Source organism: Phaethon lepturus, unplaced genomic scaffold (genome assembly GCF_000687285.1).
Source record: "Phaethon lepturus isolate BGI_N335 unplaced genomic scaffold, ASM68728v1 scaffold15281, whole genome shotgun sequence".
NCBI classification, from domain to species: Eukaryota; Metazoa; Chordata; class Aves; order Phaethontiformes; family Phaethontidae; genus Phaethon; species Phaethon lepturus.
In genome coordinates this window covers 2,677-8,962 of record NW_010520004.1, presented here as the reverse complement: position 1 = coordinate 8,962, position 6,286 = coordinate 2,677, and the positions used below count along the sequence as shown (strand labels likewise).

Below are 6,286 nucleotides of genomic sequence, written 5' to 3'. Positions count from 1 at the left end.
AGTGTTAATCTGCTGGAGGGCAGGAAGGCTCCGCAGAGATATCTGGACAGGCTGGATCAATGCACCAAGGTCAAGTGCCGGGTCCTGCACTTGGGTCACAACAACCCCATGCAACGCTGCAGGCTTGGGGAAGAGTGGCTGGAGAGCTGCCTGGCAGAAAGGGACCTGAGGGGACTGGTTGACAGCTGGCTGAATATGAGCCGGCAGTGTGCCCAGGTGGCCAAGAAGGCCAACAGCATCCTAGCCTACATCAGACATAGTGTGGCCAGCAGGAGTAGGGAAGTGATCGTGCCCCTGTCCTTGGCACTGGTGAGGCCGCACCTTGAATCCTGTGTTCAGTTTTGGGCCCCTCACTACAAGAAGGACGTTGAGGTGCTGGAGCGTGTCCAGAGAAGGGCAACAAAGCTGGTGAGGGGTCTGGAGCACAAATCTTATGAGGGGCGGCTGATGGAGCTGGGGTTGTTTAGTCTGGAGAAGAGGAGGCTGAGGGGAAACCTTACCGCTCTCTACAGCTGTCTGAAAGGGGGTTGTGGTGAGGTGGGTGTTGGTCTCTTCTCCCAAGTAACTAGTGATAGGAGGAGAGGAAATGGCCTCAAGTTGTGCCAGAGGAGGTTTAGACTAGATATTAGGAAAAATCTCTTTACTGAGAGAGTGGTCAAACATTGGAACAGGCTGCCCAGGGAGGTGGTGGAGTCATCATCATTGGAAGTGTTCATAAAACATGTAGATGTTTTTTGGGATTTGGGGGCATGGTGGTGTTGGGTTAACTCTTGGACTTGATGATCTTAAAGGTCTTTTCCAACCTTAAAGATTCTGTGATTCTGATTCTGTGAAAAGCTATAGCCTGATAAGAGGCATTTAATACCCAGAAATGGTAGAGCGTGAGAATACAACAGGAGCTAACTAGTTGGGTAACAGACTATACAAGAGAGGTAGAAGAAAGAAGAGAGTGTACGCACAGGTGGCTCAACAAACACAAGGAAGGAAGCATTGAATTCCTAGGTCAGTATTTAGGTGAATTTTTCAAATGTGCCTTAAGTCAGTGAAAAAAGATTAAAATTTTGTTCTAAAGTTCTTAGGAAAAAATGTATCTGCTTTAAAATTAATAGGATCATGAAGTGTGTGTCTATATAGTTACCCTGTTATCAAAAGCAGGTATTAATCATCTCAACATAAAAAGATACTGTGTTACTTAGAGTATTTGTGCTCTGTTCCTAAAGTGGGTTTTTTTATTAACTTCTAGGACCCTTCAAAGTTGTACAAGAAAGCTGGAGAAGTTGCAACAGTTGAATTACATATGGAAGAAGGTATACAAGTAGAAACAAATCCTTTATCTAAGAAAGTTACCCCCTTGCACTCTGAAATGACAGATTATATAAAGTCATCTCCTCCGACTCTTATCAGTAGCCATAATTCTGACTTAAAGGATAGAACACAAATTAATGGAGCAACAACTGTAACAGAAAAATTGGCTCAACTTATTGCAACTTGTCCTCCTTCAAAGTCTTCCAAAACAAAGCAGAAGAAGCCTGGAAATGGAACTGCATCTGGTTTGGTTAAAGACTCTGGGAAGAAGCTACCAGGAACCATAACTGCAAGTGGGTTAGTTAATAAAGATTTAATAAAGAAATTGCCAGGATCTGGTATTGCTGTTGGATTGGTTAACAAGGACTCAGGGAAGAAGCCATTAGGGATTGGTGGTGCAGCCATATTGCTTAACAAGGATTCTGGGAAGAAGCCACAAGGGATTGGCCCATTAATTGGATTGGTTAACAGGGACTCTGGAAAGAGGCCACCAGGTATCAGCACTCCAGCTGGGTTAGTTAACAAGGACTCTGGAAAGAAGCAGCCAGTGACCAGCTCTGCAGTTGGGTTAATCAGCAAGGATGTTGGGAGGAAACTTCCAGGTATCAGCACTCCAACTGGATTGACTAATAAGGAGTCTGTCAAGAAGCCAGTAGGAATTGGCACTCCAGCAGGATTGATTAACAAGGATGCTGGGAAGAAGTTGTTGGGAATAAATAGTCCTACAGGATTGGTTAACAAGGATTCTGGGAGAAAGATGCCGGGGACTGGCAATACGACAGTTCTGACTAACAAAGACTCTGGAAGGAAGACACCAGGGATTGGCAGCCCAGTGGGACCAGTAAACAAGGACTCTGGGAGGAAGATGCCAGGGATTAGCGGTCCAGTGGGATTGGTTAGTAAGGACTCTGGAAAGAAGCCAACAGGAATTGGCAGTCCGGTTGGTTTGGTTAACAAGGACTCTGGAACTCTGAAAGCGGACTGTCTTATGCCTGCCTCGGAGCCCTTTAAGCTTCCTTGCAATTCAAACCTCAGTAGCTTTGAAAGCCATGAGACTACAGATATACTGAAGGAAAATACTACTAGCAAAACATTTGAGAAGCATATTATGAGACAGAATAAAGAAAGTATCTTGGAAAAATTTTCAATTCGGAAAGAAATTGCTGATGTAGGCAAAGAGATGTTTAATGAAGGAATCTGCATTCCACAGGATAGTTACTCAACCAGTGAAAAAGGGATTTATGAAACATCTAAGCATGAAAAACAGCCTCCAGTATATTGCACTTCACCAGACTTCAGAACAGGAGGTGCTTCAGACGTATCGACGGCGAAGTCCCCATTCAGTGCAGTAGGAGAGGGAAATCTCCCATCACCTTCACCCACAGTGTCTGTTACCACCTTAAACAGGAGCCTCCCAACAACATCTTCACAGTTAGCATCTAACTCATTGCATTTAAGTTCCACAGCAGATCTCTTAGAAGGTATTTCAGATCAGATTGGTAAAACTCAGTTTTCTTCTGACAGTACACTTCTGAATATAAACAGAACATTGAACCATACTCTGAGCACTGATTTTAAAGGTGCTGATAAAGATTTAAATGATTCAAAAGAATCTTCAAAGCCTAGTCCTTCTACAGGGAAAAAGCCTATTTTGGCAGCTGAAACAAGCATTCATGCTACTGTCACCCCTTCAGTAGTTAGTTTTACAAGCTTGTTTAGTAGCAAGCAGTTCCTAAAGATTGGTGCAATAGCTGCATCGGATAAATCCTGCCAAGGAGCAAAAAATCTGAGCACTACTCAGCAATCAAAACCTTTAAAGAAAAGAAAAGGAAGGAAACCACGATGGACTAAAGTGGTGTCAAGAAATACATGTCGACCTCCGAAGGGTCTAGAACTAGAAAGGTCAGAGCTTTTTAAAAACATTTCATACAGTGCACTATCAAGCAGTAATTTGGAGCAGGCCAAATTCTTGAAAAACATAGGATCGTCTTCATTTGTGGAGCATGAGTTTGTGAAGCATCAGTTGCCAAAACTGAATGAAGCTAATGGACAGTCTCTTGCACTGTTAGCTGAGACTGACAAGCAAACTCAAAAGTTCTACAGTACTCACAAACAACCCTCTAGTTTGTGTATGTCAGATGATTTCTTACCTGACATGTATAAACCCAAAAGAGGAAGACCTAAATCCAAGGAGATGCCAGAGCTTGAAGGTCCCCCCAAAAGAACTCTAAAGATTCCGGCATCAAAAGTCTTTTCAGTACAGTCAAAAGAAGAGCAAGAACCTCCAATTTTGCAGCCTGAAGTAGAAATTCCTTCCTTAAACCAGAGCTTATCGGGACAACCTTTTCCTAAAAAGAGAGGGAGACCTAAAAGGCAGATCAGGTCGTCAATTAAAATGAAGCCACCTATTCTTTCTGTGGCACCTTTTGTTGGAACAGATAACTCAAGCAAGATAGAGTCTGAAAGCGATCAACATCGAAGTGGGGATTTTTTTGAGAGAAAGGACCAGCTCCGAGGGCCAGAAGAAGTCCAAAAACCTAGTATTTGTAGCATGACTGATTTGGAAGTAGACTCAGACAGGAAAGTTGCCAAGAGAAATAATGGACAGTTAATGAAAACAATTATTCGAAAAATAAATAAAATGAAAACTCTGAAGCGAAAGAAACTTTTGAATCAGATTCTGTCTAGTACAGTGGAACCAAATAACAAAGGGAAAGTGCAATCTAAACTCCACAATACAGTGTCAACTCTTGCTGCCACATTTGGTTCAAAATTAGGCCAGCAAATAAATGTCAGTAAGAAAGGAACAATTTATATAGGAAAAAGGAGAGGAAGGAAACCTAAAGCTGTCCTGAATGGTATTTTAACTAGCAGTTCTGCTAGCTTGACAGTTCTTGAGAAGTCTGCTCAACAAGCTCCTGGTACATCACTAGGACAAGTACTTCCCCATTTGCTGCCTTCAACAGCTAATAATTCCGAGGTTCTTCCATCTCCAGTTTGTTCCCAGTCATCTGCTGTGAGTGGGGGACAGAGCCCTGTTAGCAGCGATGCAGGATTTATTGAGCCCAGCTCGGTGCCATATTTACACATACACTCCAGACAAGGAAGTGTTGTTCAGACACTTGCAATGAAAAAAGCTGCTAAGGGAAGGAGGAGATTATCTCCACCTACGTTGTTGCCAAACTCTCCTTCTCACTTGAGTGAGCTGACATCACTGAAAGAAGCTACTCCTTCCCCAGTAAGTGAGTCTCACAGTGATGAGACAATTCCCAGTGACAGTGGAATAGGAACAGATAATAACAGTACTTCAGATAGAGCGGAGAAGTTTTGTGGGCAAAAGAAGAAAAGGCATTCGTTTGATCATGTTTCCCTTATTCCACCCGAAACTTCCACCGTTTTAAGTAATCTAAAAGAAAAGCATAAACACAAATGTAAGCGCCGCAATCACGATTACCTTAGTTATGACAAAATGAAGAGACAGAAGCGAAAAAGGAAAAAGAAGTATCCTCAGCTTCGAGGTAGGCAGGACCCAGATTTCCTCGCTGAATTAGAAGAATTAATAAGTCGATTGAGTGAAATTAGAATAACCCACAGAAGTCATCATTTTATACCCCGAGATTTACTGCCTACCATTTTTAGGATAAATTTCAATAGTTTCTATACCCATCCTACTTTTCCTTTAGATCCTTTGCACTACATTAGAAAACCCGATTTAAAGAAAAAGAGAGGCAGGCCTCCAAAAATGCGGGAGGCTATGGCAGAAATGCCTTTTATGCATAGTCTCAGCTTTCCGCTCTCCAGTACTGGGTTCTACCCCTCTTATGGCATGCCTTATTCTCCTTCTCCCCTTGCAGCTGCTCCCATAGGCTTAGGTTATTACGGAAGGTACCCTCCAACTCTTTATCCTCCTCCGCCTTCTCCTTCTTTTACTACCCCCCTGCCACCACCTTCCTACATGCATACAGGCCATTTGCTTCTCAATCCCACCAAATATCACAAGAAGAAGCATAAACTTTTACGCCAGGAGGCTTTCCTCACAACAGGTAGGACTCCGCTTTTGTCAATGAGCACATACCCCAGTGTTCCACCTGAAATGGCTTATGGCTGGATGCTCGAACATAAGCATAGACATCGCCACAAACACAGAGAACATCGTTCTTCTGAACAACCGCAGGTGTCCATGGACAGTATAACAGCTAATAGCTCTTCTAGAACAGTTCTGGAGTCCTTGAAGCGCTACAGATTTGGAAAGGAGGCTGTTGGTGAGAGGTACAAACATAAGGAGAAACACAGATGTCACATGTCTTGTCCACATCTGTCACCCTCAAAGGGTTTGCTAAGCAGAGATGAACAGTGGGTCAGGAGAGAGCCTTCGGAGTCTAATTCGTTAGCACTGGGGTTGCAGACACCGCTACAGATAGACTGTTCAGAAAATTCCCCAGGTCTGTCCCTGGGGGGATTTACTCCAAGCTCTGAGCCAGCCAGCAACGATGAACATACAAATCTTTTCACAAGTGCAATAGGCAGCTGCAGAGTCACAAACTCTACCAGCACCAATGGACGTAAAAAATTAACCGACAGCCCTGGACTCTTCAGTGCACAAGACACCTCATTAGGTCGACCTCTCAGAAAGGAGCCATTGCCTTCTATTGAAAAGGCACTACAGCCACTGTCAGGTAAGAGAGCTCTAATTGTGCGTACTTTCCTATGAGTCTTGCTATTTTATGTTGTACCGGACATGGTAGAAAAGGAGGGCAATTTTTGCTTTGGTTTTGTAGGACTCTTTCTGTGTCTCATTTCAGTACTACTCTTGCATTCACTCTTGTGCGTCTTTATGCTGTTAAAGCACTGTTCTTTGCAGCATTTGGTACAGACTAACATGGTGTCTCCCTCAGAGCTGCGCATGGGATTGTATAAGTACCTCTTCCCACCAGATTTTTCTTGCTTTATTGTAGAAGTTATGCTAAGGATGCTTTCTCAT

At 43.3% G+C, this 6,286-nt stretch overlaps 1 pseudogene across 1 annotated transcript; it reads left to right on the top strand.

The window, feature by feature from the left end:
- Positions 1 to 1,243: 1,243 nt before the first annotated feature.
- Positions 1,244 to 5,981, top strand: LOC104615180 (annotated as a pseudogene). The gene has a single exon (XR_738110.1). The product of XR_738110.1 is annotated as a histone-lysine N-methyltransferase ASH1L pseudogene (transcript).
- Positions 5,982 to 6,286: the final 305 nt, after the last annotated feature.